Genomic DNA, 19,118 nt, shown 5'->3' on the forward strand with positions numbered 1-19,118 from the left:
GGAACTCACTTTGTACCCCAGGCTGGCTTAGACTCAGAAATTCTCTTTCTCTATCCTCTCAAGAGCTGTGAGTATGGTGTGAGCTGCCATGCTACCCTCTCAATACTTGAAAATTTATTGAAGCTTTTTTATGGCCAACACTTGGTCTGTTCTGGAAGGTCCAAGCCCTTGAGAAGACTCTGTTGTGCTGATATTGGGTGGAATGTTCTTTGATGTCATTAGGCCAGTTGACTTATCATCTCTTCTATTCTCTGTTGCTTTTCTGCCTCTTTGCTTGGTCTGCTGTTAAGTGACCCTCACTGATGCCTTCTGGAATGTACCTTTGTTGTCATTCTTGTCTTCAGGACTTTCAGTGTTTGCTTCCCATGTTTGGGACCGTCTCCTTGAATGCTATTTATTTCCAGCCATCTAATATTGATAGAGTTCATTAGGTTTTATGAAATGCTTTCTCTCTGTATTGAAATGATCAGATGGCCTCTCTTGCCTTTATTTCCTTACTAAATGTGCATCCTTGGAATTCAACTAGGTCCTGATGCGTTTCTGTGCTTTCCTGGAATAGTAATGTTATTTCAGTATTTTTCAAATCTAAATCATGAGTGATATTTTCTTTCTCAGATTATCCTTGTTGGAATTTGATGTCAAACTTATAGTAGCCTTATAAAATGAGTTGTGAGAATGTATGTGTTTTCACATGTATGCAAACATATGTGTATGTGTGCAGAAGCTAACATTAGGCACCTTCCTTTACTGCTTTCCACCTTGTTTTTCAAGTGGAGGGCTGCTCACTGAACTCTGAGCTCATTAATTCAGCTAGGCTAGCTGGCTAACAAGACCTGGGAATCCTCCTTTCTCAGCCTCTCCAGTGCTGAGATGTAGACATGGACTGACAGACCTTTTTTTTTTTTTTTTTAATGTAAGTGCTGGCTGGGGATTCAACTCAGGTCCTTATGGATCCTTATGGCAGCTAGGGCATCTTCCCAGCCTCCATAAAAATACTTTTTGAATAGTGCTTTATTTTTCTTGTTTAGTTTTCTATTTTAATCATATTCAATTTGTGATATTTCTTATAATTTCATTATTTGATATTCTGTATACAATTTATTATTTATTTCAGAGTTTTGTACTATGTGTTTTGATCAATGTAGTCCCTTGCCCAACTCTTCCCAGATCCATCCACCTCCTTATCCAGTGACTTTGTGTACTTTTTTTCTTTTTAGACCCATCAAGGCCAACTTGTGCTGTCTGAGTATTCCTGGATGTGTTGTCTTCCACCAGCGTGTGGCTGATTTATTAGAAGCTACACTGTTAGAGAAACCTATCTCTCCCTCTCCTAGTGGGTAACAGTTTCCAATAGCTCCATGGCTAGGGGTGGGATTTTATATTCAGCTCCCATATCCATGCTGGGATTTGGTCTTGCATGGGCTCACACAAGTCTAACGCATTCTGTCCTAACTGCTGTAACCTCACATGTGCAGCTGCATAGACACTTTTTGCTTGAGATCATCTACTGCCTCTGCTCTTACAGCCTTTCTGCTTCCTCCTTGTGGTGGTATTGTGTTCCCTGAAATATTGTGTGTTCCCCAAAATAAACTTATCTGGGGTCAGAGAATAGGACAGCCACAATATTAAACATGAGGATAGGCAGTGGTAGCACATGCCTTTAATCCCAACACTCGGGAGGCAGAACCAGGCGGATTACTGTGAGTTCAAGGCCACATTGGAAACAGCCAGGCTTGGTAACTCACACCTTTAATCCCAGAAAGAAAGCCTTTAATCTCAGGGAGTGATGCAGAGAACAGAAAATTATATAAGGCATGAAAACCAGGGACTAGAGCTAGTTAAGCATTTGACTGGTTAAGCTTTTAGGCTTTGGAGCAGCAGTTCAGCTGAGAGCCAATTTGGATAAGAACTCAGAAGCTTGCAGTCTGAGGAAGCAAGACCAGCTGAGGAACTGGTGAGGTGAGGAAGCTGTGGCTTGTTCTGTGTCTCTGATCTTCCAGCATTCACCCCAATAACTGGCCTCAGGTTTGAGTTAATTAATAAGACCTTTTAAGATTCCTGCTACACTTCCTCCATGAGCCTCAAGAGGAGGCACATATGTTCTATTTGACAATCTCTTATTCTCTGCACTTTCTCCAGCAGTGGGTCTCTGTGTTATCACAATCAACCACAAATAGAAGCCTCTTAGATGAAGGTTGGAAGATACATTGTTTATATTTATAGCGATAATACATTAGGAGATCATTTTGAACTATATCCATTTAGCAGAATAATAGTAGTAGAGTCTTCTTTAGGGCTTATAACCTGTCTAGCAATAGGTTGTTAGCCTAGTAATGGTGCTATGTATGGGTTTCATCTTGTGGAGCAGAACTTAAACCAGATCTGAAGATAGTTGGTTATTACCATGATGTTTATGCCACTATTGAACCAGTGGGCATTTCTTTTGCAAGGCCAGTCATTATTATAGCTCACAGAGTTTACATCTATATATGATTGATAATTATTTTTCTCTTCCAGTATCTTGCACAGCACTTCCAGCACCACAAAAGCTAGCCAGTAGGGATGAAGCTTCCAGGTCAGGACCAGTTCAATATCTACACTTTGTTTGACTCAAGTATACAGTATCTCTCAAGATAGTTTTATTGTCTAATATTCTCAAACCTCCAATCCTCCTGCTCATTTTATTTGTTGGTCTCATTAAGCTAAATATTTTCCATGTTTTAAAAGCTTCACTGTAAACCTACATTTGAGTGGTTTTATCTGTAGAAACTTAGGTAGCTTGTATAGAAGTTGCATTGCCCTAAGTGGATTTTTAATGAATGTTTATCTACCAGCTGGTATGAGTGCATCACTGTTGCAAGACCATTTTTATATGTGCTTGCAATGTCAAGTGGTCTTTCAGAATGCTTAAATTTGATCCCTAAAATCATGCCAGCATCAGCTCAGGAGTCACTGTGTTTCCACTGAGAGTCCAGACAGACAGACTTTCCACTGAGAAGCCAGAACAGGACAGACAGACTTCCTTAAGTCTTCCCTGTGTTTGTTCTGATGTTTGAAATCTGCCCTTTGTCAGGATGTGAAAACATTTCAGGAACCTAGGGTTAGTGGTTTTGTGCAGCAGTCTCTGTTCTATTTCTCATTGGAAGAAGGGTCCAGACCTCACTTCATTTCCAGGTGGGTCATAAAAGCAGTCCTCTTGTTACTGAACCTGAAGTGGCCAGGTCTGCCACCAGAGCAGCTCAGGCTTTTAGCTGGAGTTTTGTTGTTTTTGACACCTGGAATTTCCTTTCTTGGGATCATTGCTCCCTGTGTACCAGGATACATGTAAATATTTTAGCATTTGCAGAGGGTTTTCAGATGATCTAGTCCAGACTACTTTTAGAAATGAAAGTTGTATCCATTTCTTTTGGAGGGGGCGTTGCTTTAATCAAAGAAATATAATTCAGAAGGAGAGAGTAGACAGAAATCACTTGATCACTATAGTTGTAATTGCCCCTGGTAAATTCCATGGAGCAGTGCCTTCTAAGAAATACCCATTGAGAACTGGAGGGGCTCACTAAAAGGGAGCAGTAAGTCCACAATCTATTCATTTGATTCCTGCTAGAAGCCCTATCTATAAAACCCCGACCATGCAGTCCTGGCCTGGCTCTTGCAGAACAAACCAAGCACATATTCTCTCTCAGTACTAGAAGACTTTGAGTTTGATTATGGACCAAGGCTAAGCTACTTCCCCATTCCTAGCAAAGCAATATGAATGTCCAGCTTTTATTAAGCCTACATTCTTCTCTTGCCAATGAGTAAAACCTTATAGTAATGACAGAAGTCACTTCATTGTAGGCACAGAGGTAGGTCTTGGTCTCATGTTCCAGGAGGTTTGGGTTCTGTACAATATAGTCCAGGATTATTGTACAGGAAACTGACTGTAACTACTACTGACAGGCATACTCTGTACACATCTGCAGAGAGGCAGATGTGAAATGCTGTGGTTTGATTAGAATGTCCTCACAGGCTCTTGTGTAAAAAGCATGGCCTTAGCTTGATCCCCAACTAAGTTTTCAGAGGATGTGGAAACTTTGGGAGGTGAGGTCCAACTGGGAGAAACCAGGGCATGCCTTTGAAGGTTGTATCCGGCCCCTGGTCCCTGTCTTTTCCTCTGTAACCTATCCACCATGTAATGAAGAAGCTTCACCAAACACTACTGTCATGAGGTTATTCTTCCCAAGAACAAGGGATCAAGCAACCATGGACTGAAACTTCAGAACCCACAAGCAAATCTTTAATACCTTGACTTGTGTATGGCAAAGAAAAAGATACACATACCATGTAATGCTTCTTCCTGGGCAACTGCCTGTATGGACAAGGCCACCAAACACAGATAATGGCCCTAGACAATGATATTTAAAAAAAATATCACCAAGGTCTGGTTTGAGGTATAGCTTCCTAGGCAGCAGGCAAAGCAAAAGGTGCATTTAAGACTTTGCCTCAGAGTGTTCTGTTCAGTTGAGATTGCTTGCTCAGTCAGATTGGTAGATTCTATTCCTTGGGGGACTCAGGTTAGGAGAACTAGGGCTCATTAACAAGTGAATGGTAGTACTAGAAGATGCTTTCCTCCAGGTTGAATCTGTACTTTCTATTCCTTATGTACTAGTTACTTTTCTCCTTGTTGCAATAAAACAATTGAGAAGAAGCAATTTGAGGAAGGAAAGATTCATTATTAGCTCACAATTTGAGGGTACAGTCCATTGTTATGGGAAATTCATAAAGACAGGAGTGTGAGGCAACTGGTACCATTATGCCCACAGTCAGAAAGTGGAGAGCAACACATGCTTGTGTTCAGTCCCTATTCTCCTTTCCATGGAGTCCAGGACCCCAGGCATAGGATGGTACCCACAGTTAATGTGGGTCTCCTGCTTCAATTAACCTGATCTAGATAATCCCTCACAGGGATGCCCTGCAAGGTGATGCTAGGTGATTTTAAATCCTGTTAAAGTCCCATCAATGTAAACTACAACACCTTGATTCTAATAATTTAATTTAGTGGGTGAACATCATTACAATCTGTTGGATTTTATGAAAGCAATTTTTTTGGATTGAGATACACATGGCCTTTCTTTTCTTTCTTTTCTTACCAAGCATGCATCTTGGTATTCAACTCGACCACAATGCAGTTAACCTTGCTGTGCATTTCTATAATAGTTGTGGACTTTTCCCTCTGAATAAAACATTCCCTCCACCAAGGAGGGAAGAAGCCCAGAGGCTCATGGAATACACACACACACACAAAAATTCGTAAGGCTCACAAGCACTTACCCAAGGCTCTAGAATCAGCAAACAATTGCTAGAAGAAGAGAGACTTTTCCATGGAGTTGTCTGCAAATGGAGCAGTAGAATCCCATGATGTAATTCTTGTGAGGCTGCCAAGTCTGGTGACCTGAGTTTGATGACTGGAACCCACAGGGTGAAAGAAGAAACACTATTCTTGAAAGTTATCCTGACTTTCTCATGTGTACACATGCAAGTAAACAAATAGAATAATAAACATTTTTACAATTTTAAAACTTAGTATGTTGTAGTTTATATATTTGGTACCAAGAACAGTTCTCTAACTATCTAGTATTAAATAGTGGTAGAACTAGAAATCCAACCATATGGGGCTTTTGTTATTGTTTTACTTTGATTTTTGTTTGTTTGTTTGTTTTGAGACAGGGTCACACTATGTAGACCAGGCTAGCCTTGAATTTACAGAGATCCTGCTGCCTCTGCCTCTCAAGTGCTAGGATTAAAGACATGCAACACAGTCCTGATGTATGGTTATCTTTTTATATTAAATGTCTTATGTCATTTTAGTCACATGTTTGTTTTTTTTTTTTTTGTCAAATAACTTTGGTTTGCATTTATAACTTGCATATTGGCAATGCCTTGACTCAATGCCCTTGATGTATACCTGACCAATTATGTTATATTTTAAATATTTTCTAACCTGTCATTTCTTCAAAATTTGTTCATCATTTTTAGTTAAGTGTACACAGGTGCTTGCAGAGATCAAAAGAGGGAAACAAATTTTCTGGAGCTGGAATTGTAGACAATTGTGAGCCATCTGATGTGGGTACTGGGAACCTGTCTTGGGTCCTCTGAAAGAGCGGTACACACTTTTAACTGCTGAGCCATCTCTCCATCCCCCACCTCAGCTGTCTTTATGATTCCTCATTTTTCTTTAGCTAGCTTTTACAGTATTGCTTTAACTTTCATTCTTATTGTTGGGAATGTGCTCTGGAAGTTCATTCATACTTTTATTCTGTTGTTATTTAACTGCGCATATTTTTAAATATATCCACTGTCTTCCTGTATCAAACAGGAGATATTTTTATACATACACTTATCTGACCCACACCACATCTCACATTTGCATGGAATAATCCAGCCTTTGTGACAAAGGCTTTGTTTTACTTTCCTATATTGTGTATTTTCCCTCTTACATGTTATGACACCAGGCATCCTCCCTTCTACTTACTCCTGACTACTCATAGCTGAGCTTCTCCCCAGGCATTGCCAAAGTTTTATCCTTCTCCCTCAAGGAGTCCAAGACAAAGGGCTAAAAATTTCTGGTCCCCTTGCCAAGGTTTAGGCCACCTTTGAAGGTCATCTTGGCTTCAAGTGTCCTCTCCCTTACGACAATTTCTAAGTTCCACTTTGCCCTTATCCTATTTCTGTGTCCCTGACTCTCTTGCCAGCCTTCTTCTCAAGAGCACACTCTCATAAACCACTTGCATGTAATTCTCCACCTCAGATTGACAGCACCTGGGTTTCCTCCGGGTGTTCAGGCTCCTAATCAACTGCTCTCTAAATAATGACTTGGTTAACGTGTATATCACAAAATTCACAGGCCCACATGCAAGGTCTACACTTGAGCTGTTTGTGCAGATTTAGACTCAGATGGAGAAGAAACAGTTACATCCATGCTGTGTCCAGTAGGTGCAGGTAAAGAGTCTCTGGGGTGTCCAGTGGGCTTTGTTGCTACTCTGGTTAAGTAAGCATCTTCTTTGTTCCTTTTCACTCCTGATATGGCTGAACACACAGTGTCTGTCTATTCTCAGGTCTTATGTGAGAATCAGCTATGATCATATGATTGACCACAAAGCCCTGCCTCTCTGAGTCAGTTTGCATTGAGACAGTGCTCAGCTTCCCATCACTGAAGTCCCCTAATGTCTTGGCTTAAGGCTGGTTAACTCATCATTCCTGATGCTGCCTCCGCCAAATCTGCCTCTTAATGCTGCCTTCTAAGGACCCTCAATGACTGTTTTGTGCTTTGTTTTTATTGCCCACAGATGGATATCTCTGCAGCATGTGAAGGAGAATATGAACAATAATTTATTTCCTGCTCATGTTCAATTTATGCTTTGAAATTTTATAGCATAAACCTGGAATGACGCTGTTGCCAACCGTATTTTTTCTGACTCTGTTATAACTATCACATTCTTTGGGTGAAATTCCTCTCCACGTTGATGTCATCCTGATGGGGGGCAGAGAAGATAGTAGAGGGAGCTCTAGGGACAGAAAGGAGAGTTGTCCTGTGTGCCAAAGAATATCTGCCCTTCATCCAGCAAAGTGGGAGGCTTGTGGGGAGCAGAGTCTTAGTACATATGTTGGAGGTGAGGGGACATTGGGAAGAATTTTGGCTTTGTAGAAGAAAAGAGTATTGAAAGTTCTTCGTGAAGGTTGGCCTGGTTGCCCCAGAGGACTGTATGACATGGTGAGGAGCTGAACAAGGGATGGCGTGACAATCCAGGGACTAAGACAACCATCTCCATTCTACCACTCTCTGATGCTGCATACTGAATACAGTGTGTGTTCAGACCTGGGTCCATGAAATACATCCACAGTCATTTATAGACAGTCTAGCCAAAGGACCAGTGGAGTCCAGAGACCTGAGCTCATTCAGTGTGAGAGTCACCTGAAATCAGAGGTACACTGATGTTTTTAGTTTCTTGCTACCCCATGAAAGAAACTGTGTTTCTGTTCCTGGGCCTTTTCTGCTGAAGCCAGGGTCTGACTACAGAGCCCCACTGCCCCAAAGCAACTTCCTATGCCCCAGTTCCAGAGGACTTGGTAGGAAAATGCTCTCTGGGAAAGCTTTGGGATGCTCTCACTTGACTCAGTGAGGGAAGGTTTCCTTCACTGTTCATGGCAAATTCCCTAAAAGATCTTCCCTGATTTCCTGTGTTTTCACCTTCCTCTTAAACATCATAATTGAAATCTGAGAAAGGTGGCAATTGATGACTCTTGCTTCTTGTTTAATTAATAACCTGTTCTATTCATGCCTTCTCCTATTTTTCAGCCTGAGGAGCTCTGTTGGGTTTGTCACTATGCACAGATCTGGTCTTCAAATGTCAACAGAAATTCTACAGACATAGATTCCTATTTCCTCTGCTGTCTTCACCTAAATGTGGGTATAGTTTTGTAGTGAAGAGCTCCATGCTGACAGCTAGTCTGAGTTTTGAGGTGTATCTCTATGCTAGTCCCCATAATGGAACTGACTGCTCCTTCAGAACTACATGGCTGAGCTTGGTTCTCATTCACACATTGCACTGTGTCTCGGAATATACTTCCTTGCAATGAACTTCTTTTTGTCACACATATTTGACAACTTTCCAACCTCTGATGCAATTAAAGTTCAGACAACTCCCATGGGCTTAAGCTCTCATTGAGTTGATGGTACCTTGGTTATTGGAGAGATGGCTGGGAGGCAAATCTTAGCTACAGGAGATCTCAAGATATTCTACTCTTGGCCTCCTACTTAGTGAATGTCTGGCTCCTCTCTAGGGAAGGACCTGCTTGCACTTTCTGGGTCTTTCTTAGAAAGCACTCAGTCCAACTAGATGACTCCAGACTTAGCTTAGCAGGAACCACAGGGAACCAGACTCCTGAGGAGCATCATAGCAGATGGCCCAATTATACCTTTGAGCCATTGTCACTGCCCCTGACTCATGACTCTGCCCCGTTCTCACCTTCTGACATTCTTTCTACTCATTCTGTCAAGTTCTCTGACATTAAAAAAATGCCCTCTGAGCTTTTGATCATTAGCACACTACATTAGCATCTTGATTAAAAATTCAATGGAATCTACATTTTTTTCCTTTTCTTTGTTTTTTTTTTTGAGACAGGGTTTCTCTGTGTAACTTTGTGCCTTTCCTGGAACTCACTCTATAGCCTAGGCTGGCCTCGAACTCACAGAGATCCGCCTGCCTCTGCCTCCTGAGTGCTGGGATTAAAGGCATACGCCACCACCCGCTAGGCTTTACTCCTGGCCCTATTGCTAGGACCAATGAGGATAAAGAATTTCTTTGAAGCTGCCCTAGTTGTGAGGCAGAGATACTCTGGTCAACTAGAGATGCAGCATGACAGGTCACATGATTGAGACTACACATTTCTACAAGAGGAGTCTCCTATAGTATGTACACACCAATGCAGAGGAGACACTCCAAGATTGTCCCTCTGGCAGACATGTTCATTTGGTAGGTGCATTAGCTATTTTTCTTGCTATTGTGATAATTTACCCAAAAAGAAGCAACTGTAGGGAGGAAGGATTTATTTTGGTCCACGGTTTGAGAAGACACAGTCCAATACTTCAGGAAAGATATGAAAATGGGAGTGGCTTTTGGTTATGGCAATGAGAACATGAGGCAGCTGGCTACATCATGGTGGCAGTCAGGAAATAAAAGGGTGAGGCCAAAACAAAGTCAACTACAGCTCCTTGGCCATGCCTCAAGGCCCTACAACTAGGGTCTACATCTCTAAGTTTTTATAACCTTCCAAAACAGCACTACCAGCTAAGGACCAAGTATTGAAACTCATGGAAACAGTTCACATATGAACTATTAACAAAATTGATCCCTAACTCCCATAGGCATGTGGCTATCTTATATTGAGCAATGCATTTAGTTTAACTTCAAAGTCCCCATGATCTTACAGTTACGACACTGTTCAAAAGTCTGAGGTCTAGAGTCTTGTCTAAGACTCAAGGTGGTCTCTTAAAGAAAGCCACTTTAAGAAACAAACAAACAAAAAATCTAACACACATTTAAAACAAAAACAAAACAATGAAAACAAAAAACAAGTTACATAATATCAGCATAAAATGGCACAGAGTAGACATTACTGATGAAAAGACATGAATAAGAACATAACAAGAGAAGAACAGCACACATCAAAATAAAAATTAGTGAACAAATACACAACCCTGTAGCTCCAAAGTCTGGCATCTTGGTGGGGTACTTGGTAATATTATTTAGGACCAGACAGATTTGGTTAGCTCTGTCCCTACTGAGGGACACACAGAACTCTCATACGCCAACTTCTCCATGTTTCTGTAATCTTCGATGTTCTGGGAGTATCCATTACAACATAGGTTTCACCATAGCCAACCAGCAGGTCCATGTTGAGAATCCATCCCAACTTAAGTGAGTTTCCAGACCTTGACACAAGCCTCCATGACCCCTCACCTCTTGTATTTTGCATGCCTGAAAAATCAGCACCATGTGGATGCTGCTGCCCAATTATGTTGGCAACTTGGGATGTAGCTTGCCCATTTTGGGCCATGACTTTAGAAGCCTAAGGCTTGCATAACTGAACTGTTGAAAACTTTTCCAAAAGTGTCCATTTTGGAGCAGAGAAGCCCTATGGAGGCTGTATCCTCTCAGCTACTCTCCTTCAAGTGAATTTGTATTTCCATAACCTGGATACTTGGATAGATGGTACCTTTCTCTTCAGGCACCATTCCTACTATCTCATTGTAGAATGTGAAGTTTCTCCTAATCATGCTAGTCTCTTCAGTGGTCATCATTTCTTTGTCCTTATCTGCTTAGCCTAGATATTTAAACTCAATCAAGCTTCTTTTCTTAGCAAACTGAACTTTTAAACCATTCAGTTTCAATTTCTTCTATCTCTCTCATTATTCTCTCTCTCCCACTACATCAGCCTCTCTCCCTCTCCCAACCCTTCTTCCTCTAATCTCTTTATCTTTCATTTTTAGTCTGGTTAAGAGGATGAGCAGTAATCATGCCACAACCTGGATTTTGGTAATGGCTTGAAATTTCCTTGGCCACATAAATTTGTAAATTCATTTTGAATGCAGCCCAACCAGATTTCAGGAGGTGGTGTTGTGGAGCATTTTTCTCTTGGCATAACATGGCTATTACCATCTTAAGATGGTAGAGTAGCTGTGACAACCTGCAAAGTCCCCCACAAGAATGGGTTTGTTGACATTCCCTCAGAGCTGGAGGGCATGGGGAAGATCATTAGTCCTCTACCTGGTATGACAGTCACTCATTTCTCCCTGGTGTGTATAATTCTGCCCTAGCTGTATGTGGTCTTATGAGGTGCTAGTGTCTATAGGAGGATATAGAAGACTGTCTGAAGGGGGAACTCAATCTAGACAGCTTTCGAGAAGTTGTTTTCCATGCAGGGTGGAGCTTTTTGGTGACACAGTTGTTTTGGGAGTCATCATCATTTCTGTTATTAACCCCTCATCATAGTTCTGTAAATAAACCTAATAAACATTTTTTTCCACTAAGTTGGATTTGGATGGAATAATTTCTTAGGTCTGTCACTGATGCCCAAATCTGAGGTGAGCAGACATTTGTTCAGGTCTATCTAAGTAAAGTTAACATAGGTTAACATAGCTAGATGCTTTGCCAGAATGGAAAGATGCTTTGCTCCCTGGAAGAATTCTTGTGTCTTAAATCCTCTTGAGAACAGTCTTTAATGTATACCTTTAATAACCTCAGTAAGCTCTGATTATAACATTTCATGTCATCTCTAACCTACAGATGCATTCTTCCACATTTTTCCCACAAATAAGTTCCAAGGGTCCTAGAATCGTGTTGTTGGGTTTATCATGGCAATAACCCCACTTTTGGCACCATTTTTATATAAACTACTTTTCTTATTTCTGTAATAGAGTAGCTGGAAGTAGTGTGAGGAAAGGATTGATTTTTGTTTCTGGTTTGAGAAGGTGCAGTCCATCATGGCAGAAAAAGGCAAGGAGATAGGAGCAGCTCATGGTAGTGACAGCAGGAATATGAAGTGGCTGGTTACACTGTGTTGTCAGTCAGAAAGCAGAAAGCTTGGGCCAGAATTTAGGATGGCTATAACCCACTAGCCACATCCCTACAGCCCTACATCTGCCAGCTAGGCCCCTGTCCAAAGGTTTTACAACCTCCCAAAACACTACTACCAGCTGGGGAGCATGTGTTTAAACACATGAACTTATGGGGGATATTCACATAATAACAGTAGGGCATCTCCAGACTATCAAGATTTTATCTATATCATATTCCATTTCATAAGGTTACCACAGATCACTCTTCTAATTTCTGTCGTTCATCTTCTCCTTCCTCTGTCTCCTCCATTTGTTTTATTCTTCTCCAGTTTTAGTACTTTACAAGCCAGTAGGGAAGTCCCCCTTTAAACAAATCTGATTGTATCCTTAATGGAAAGTCATAGCAGTAAAAATACTGGGCTACAGATCTTGAGTATTCTGTGTTTTGAAACCCAGAATTTTCCTTCTGAATGGCTAAATTAATTTATATTTGGGCCTGCAGTCCATAAAAATTACTGTACCAAGGTCTGATTGTTAACTTATATTTCTGTTTGTGGATAACTTGCTAGAAATATATGTAGAAATCTATTGATTTAAATTTTATGTCTTCTATAGCAAAGCAATGGGTATTTAAAAATTGTTCTTTTAATTATTCATGTCATATATAACCATGCTTTTTGTCTTTATTATTCTTATATTCATTTTCACTCACTAATTAGTTTAGAAGTGCCTCTATGTATTTATGATATTGCTCCTTTGTCCTTTTCTATGGTTTTCTTTGTAGATCCTTTGACATTTCAAGTCCTAATTTTGATAGTAGTAAGTTAATTCCTAAATTTATTTAACAAAAAATTGTTTGGGAAATAGCAGTGCTGAGAGTGAGTGACCTTCATCATGAGATCTAATTTGCAGGGGAGAGTGATGGAGTCACATAATCAACAAATAAAACATGCAAAATGCCAGAAAGCCATCAACGTTAAGAAGCCATGTGAAGCAGGAAAAAGGTACAGGTCAGTCTGGGTTGCTGCTTATGTGTGGGAAAGTAGGGATGGGTGACCCTTTCTGAGCAGAAACTTTTATAAAAGGAATGAGTTGTGTGGCTGTAGCACCAAGTGTGTCAGGCTTCTATGTCTCAATGGGAACAGCTAATGTCAAAGCTGCTCAATGTGTTGAGGACAGCAAGAATCCCATTGGGAGGGGGAAGCTAGGGGAGCAGGAGGAGGGAAGAGGAGGATCTTCAATTGGTATATAAAATGAATGAAAAGATGTTCTTAATAAAAAATGTTTGAAAAAAATATCCCATTGTGGCTGGAGCAGCAGGGGGCATGAGGAAGAGTACTGGGGACAGAGGCTGTAGAACCTGGCAGATATGCTCACCTGCTTGGCAAAGCTATATGAGAAGATTTAGAAATTGTGAATCCAGTCATTAAACATCGTCATTATTGCAACTTAAATGATATAAAATTAAAATGAGTACCCCACACCAAAACTCGTGTCTGGCTACTCCACATGAATATTACCTCTGCTTGCTGAAGTCGACTGCAACTGTTTTATGTGTATGATGGAAATGCCACATAACCTCATGCATGCTCCATGGCTCTGCACCCAGTGACAGACAGCAAGTTGGAAGCTTGAAGCTGGCCATAGAGAAGATAGATAAACCATGGAAATTAGCAAATTCTGAAAATCCATAGTGACTTCATTTAGTTAATCTAGTTCAATGTTTCTCAATCTGTGGGTCGAGGCCCCTTTTGGGGGTCACATATCAGATAACCTGCATATCATATATTTATATCATGACTCATAACAGTAGCAAGATTACAGTTATGAGGTAACAACAAAATAGTTTTATGGTTGGGGGTCACCACACATGAGGGCTTTTTCTCAAATTATGAACTAAAATAATCCCTTTCTTCCTTCACTTGCTTTTGTATTGGCCACAGCAACAAGACAAGTAAGCAATGCACAATCTTTACACATTATCCAACTGGGCCCCAAACCTTGTTCACATCACTGGTAAGCAAAGGAAGTTCCCCATGGTTTCATTGTTTCATTTTTTTCTTGCTCATTAATATAAAGAACCATGTCAACCAGGAACTACTCTCACTTAAAAATTGTAGCCATAGATTTACTAAAATTACAAGTCTGGGGAACAAGTGAAGCTTATGAAATTTACTAATTATATGCAATTTTCAATGAAGAATAAATACTGCATAGCTCATTGCTAGTTGCAAGTTATGTGCAACACGTCTTTTATGTGAAGTAAGATTTATAGTAAGTGTGTTTGTGCATGCATGTGGAGGCATCCTTTGTTTTAAACTTCTGGCTGTTGAGCATCGGGTCCATGGATCACTAGAGCGAGGAACAGAGCTATAGAACACTGTGGGCTAAAGCCACATTGTGTGTATTTACTCTATGTATGATTGAAAGGTAAGATGGGTTCTGAGCAAAGAAAAGACATGACTAGTTATGAGGTCTAGAAGAATCAGTCTGGCTGCTGTAGAGAAGATGGAATAAGGTGGCCAGAGAGGCAGCAAAGGGAGCAGGAAGGAGTGCACTGCAGTGCCTGTACTGCAGCTAGAGAGCTTACATCAAGGAAGGGCAGAGAAATGCCAAGTGGCTGTTTTCAAGATAGTAAGTTAAATGTGTCCATGATCTTTCCTGATAGATTAGATGGGAAGTTGAGAGGAAGAGAGATGTCAAATTATTTCTGTGAGTTTTCTTAAAGTTTTTGGTGAATTTAAAAAAATAACAAATAATGCATAGTAATTTAATGCATATATTCACTGTTTAATGTTTAAATTATGTTAAACTTATCTATATCATCATTTATATTTTTTGTTTGCTTGTTGAGTTTTGTGATGGGGCTTACTATGTAACCTAGGCTGACTTCAGATTTGCAGTCTTCTTCCTCTTCCTCCTGTGTGCTGGGATTATAGATGTGTGCTACCATGTCCAGATCACCATTTATCATTTCCTTATGACAAAAACACTTAAGATTGTTTCTTCTAGTTTTTGAAAGATACAGTAGATCCTCAGTGACTGTCACCATCTTGTAGTTCTGCAGCATGTCAGAGCTTGTTTGTTGTTCAGCTTTCCATTGCTGTGATGAAATGCTTGAGGTAGCCAGTTTAAAGAAGGAAAAATGTATTTAGTGCTGTTGTTTCTGAATTGTGGTGAGCAAAATATCATGTCAAGAGTGTATGCTGTAGCAAGTGTTCGCCCTCATAGTGCTTTGAAAGGGGAATGAGAAGAGGGAGTGCATCAAGATATCTTGTATGGAAGTGACCTATTTCCTCCAATGAGAACCACCTCTTGAGGTTTTCAAGCACTCCACATAGTACCTTTTCCTGTAGACAAAGCCTTCAACATGTGGGCTTTGGTGAGCATTAAAGATCCAAACCATAAAACTCTTATCTAACTATAACTTTCACTGGTCAATTAGCCTTTCCATGTTCTTCCTTCCCTTTCATTCTTTCCAGCTCCACTAACAGTAATTGTCATTCTGGTATGGGCAATGGAAACTAGTCAGCCCACACCACCTCACTGTGGGGGTGGCAGGCACTGCTATGATGAGCAAGTATGTGATGGAGAGGTAGGAAAGATAGAAAAATGGAGCACTATGTGTGCTACAGAGAGAAGAGAAACAGAAGACACAACAGCAGTGACAGGTGTAAGAGAGGGCTCAGGTTGACCTGTTGTCATTGCCCAGTAGAGCTGGCAGGGTGATGGACAACAGCCTGGAGCTCACACAGATGCAGACTCAGCATCCAAACATGCAGCCTGGGCTCTGGGCAACAACTGAAGCCTGAGATGAGGAATGGTTCACTTTCTGGAGTGGACCTCCTCAATGGACCACTGTGTGCTGTGGAATAACCCTCTTGTGCACTGTAAAGATTTGTCACTTGAATTGGTTTAATAAAATGCTGATTGGCCAGTAGCCAGGCAGGAAGTATAGGCAGGACAATCAAACTGAGCATGCTGAGAAGGAGAAGGGTGAAGTCAGGAATTGCCAGCAGAAGCAAAGAGAGCAAGATGGGAATGCTATACTGGAAAAAGGTACCAAGCCATGTGGCAAAGCATAAATAGAAATATGGGTTAATTTAAGTGTAAAAGTTAGCTAGTAACAAGCCTGAGCAATTGGTCAAGCATTTACAATTCATATTTAGCTCAAGTTGGTTATTTGGCATGGGGCAGTCAGGACAGGAAACATCCATTTATAATTGTAAATGTGATCATTGATGCCACTGGAGGCTATGTTGACATCTGTGGTCCATGCTGCTGCTCCAGGCTGTGATGAAGCCTGAGATCCATCTGAACACATGCAGTCTGTGCCACTGACTAAAGCCTTGGTGAGTCCCTGGACTTTGCTGTCTTGGAAGGCCATGTGGATGTAAATGACCTATGTAGCCCTCTGAGGCCTTTCTGTGACCTGTGTTGCCACCTAGGGCCTTTTGGATGTCTGTGGTTGGTGCTGCCACCTAAAGTCATGTTGATGCCCAAGAACCAAGCTGCTGGCCAGGACCCATGTTGAAGTGAGTGGTCCATGCAGCTTCCTGGGGCCACACTGATGTCCCTGGCCCATACTGCTATTGAGGGCCATGTGTAGGTCAGTGGTCCTTATGTGGCCTGGGGGGCTGGGTTGATATCTGTGGCCTGTGTTATCACTGAAGGCCCTGTGGATATCTTTGGTTTCTGCTGTAGCCTAAAACCATGTTCATATCCATGGGGCCATGCTGCCACCAGGGGCCATGTTGATGTGAGTGGCCTTCACTGTCATCTGAGGTCATGGTGATGTCTGGGTCTGTGCTGCCACTGAGGACCATGTCTGGGCCCATGGTCCTACTGCAGCCAGGGTCTGTGTTGATGACCAAGGCTTGTATTACTGCCAAAGGCCATTCAGATATTCATAGTATGTGCTGTAGCCTGAAGCCATATTGATGTCTATGGGGCCATGCTGTCTCAGGGGACCATATTGATGTGAGTAGCCTGTGCTGCCACCTGAGGTCATGGTGATGTCTAGATCCATGCTGCTGCAAAGGGCCATGTCTGGTGCCAAGGTCCTACTGCAGTCAGTTCTGTACTGATGTCTGTGGTCCTTGTTACCACCAAAAAGAGCAAGGAAGCTACTTTTGCAGGGATATTGATGACTGCAGATGCACAGTTGAGAAAGAAGGACATGGAAGGCCTCTGTGACAACTCCTAACCCAGCCCCCTCTCTCCACCCCATAAAAGTAATAGCCTAGACAGGAAACCATCTAAGAGAACTCTTAAAAAGTGTGATGGAGATGCTGGAGTGTAACAATTGATGCTTCTGGCAGGGATGGGAGTGAGAGTGGAGAACAACTCAGTCCTATTTAAGGGGGAGACCACTGAGGATTAGACCATGCTCCAGTGAGTATATGGATAACAGAAATTGGCCTTATTTTTCCTTTATTTTTCTATTTTGTTCTTATTTTTGTTTGGGGAGGAGGTACAGAGAACATGGAATGACTAGGAAGTGAGAGTGATTGGGATGCAAGATGTAAAATTCCTGAAGAATCAGTAAAATTATTACGTTGGAAAAAACTTTAGATCCTGTATCTGAGAGAGGCCATGTGATATTTGTCTTTCTGTGCAAGGCTTACTTACCTTAACAGTCTCCAGTTTCACTCATGTTGTCACAAGGATTAGTTTTTTTCTTTTTAATTGTCTAGTAGTATTCCATAATCTACAGCATGACATTTTCTTTATGCATTCTCTATATTGAAGCCTTGTTCATAATATCTAAAAAATCTGAGCAACCTACCTGTTCATTATCTGTTAGGATTTTGATGACAGCTACTGCAAAGAAGGAGGTGCCTGTTTCTGAATTAGGAGAGGTGCATTTTGGGTGATAAAGCTAAGGGTTTGGTTTTGAGTGCATTTGTGACCCTCCTGAGTCAGGAGCATGAGAAGTACCCAGGATAAGTGAATCAGCATATAGTGTTCAAAAGCACAGAGAAAGTATGTAAAGTGACCAAAAGAAATGAGGCAATCAACATGTGAGAGCAACAGGGAGGAACATGTGAATGTGGAGCTCTGGAGGGTCCCATTCTTAGGTGCTGCAGATATGAAGAAAGACCAGGAATGCAAAGTCTCCCATCCCTTGTGCAAAATGTCTTTGGTGTCTGCCTTTACCACCTATTTCTGCACCCGTAATATATCACTTTAATTCCTGTAGCTTTGTGATAGATTTTTAATGATAGATTTTAATATCAGGTAAAGTCAGCTCTTGTCTCATTGCCATAATTTTCTCCCTTGTCTTCTGAATTTATTTATCTAGATATACTTTTAGATCACAGTGTCTGTGTTGAAACAAGTTGATGGCTAAACTTTAAATCATTTATGATTTAATTGATACCTTTATGATATTAAGTCTTACTTTCTAAGGGAAGTGTATTTCTCTCCATTTATTCAAATACATTTTTATATGCCTTTGTAAGGTTTTAAAATCTTCTCTATAAAGGCTCTAAATAAGTTTTGATTAGTTTATTCCTGCACATCTATATTTCCTCTGTTGTAAATTGAATACTTTCTCTTCATTGTTTTTCTAGCCAGTTGTTGTTAATATACAGGGAAGTTATTCATTTTTGTATACCCAATTTTTATCTACAGACAGACTAAATACTCTTACTCATTTTGAGGGATTTTTAGTTCTTTAGAGCTTGCCAGAACAATAATTATGATAATAATTCAGAAAATAACAGTTAAGCCTTATTTTCAAATACTCCTTCTTTTGTCTTCAGGGTTGAGATAATTAGCAGGGCCCAAAGTAGACTCTTTTGTTTCCCCAGAATCCAGTGGAGAAAGGCACTCTTATTTCAGTGTTAATTGTGCTGTTAGCTAGGTTTATTGAGATAAGTCGGTGTTCATAAGAAGCAGTTGCATTCTTGTTAAAAGTACAGAGGAGCTTCACAAGTGGTCAAAATGCAGAGTATAAGTGAGCCACCTAAAAGCTGTACATCGATGTCACATGCCCTCCCCTCAGAACTCAGGGCTC

General features: G+C 40.9%; 1 long non-coding RNA gene across 1 annotated transcript in view; it reads right to left on the reverse strand.

Annotated features, from left to right (window-relative positions):
* The window catches only part of LOC118586736, a 115,331-nt gene extending 101,602 nt beyond the window's left edge, over positions 1–13,729 (reverse strand). Inside the window, exons 1-2 of the long non-coding RNA XR_004945401.1 lie at positions 13,618–13,729; positions 5,311–5,444 (exon numbers count right to left, since the gene is read on the reverse strand). This is a non-coding gene — a long non-coding RNA (uncharacterized LOC118586736). The remainder of the gene's footprint in view (positions 1–5,310; positions 5,445–13,617) is intronic.
* Positions 13,730–19,118: the final 5,389 nt, after the last annotated feature.

The sequence above is a fragment of the Onychomys torridus genome, chromosome 7, assembly GCF_903995425.1.
Source record: "Onychomys torridus chromosome 7, mOncTor1.1, whole genome shotgun sequence".
Lineage (NCBI taxonomy): Eukaryota > Metazoa > Chordata > Mammalia > Rodentia > Cricetidae > Onychomys > Onychomys torridus.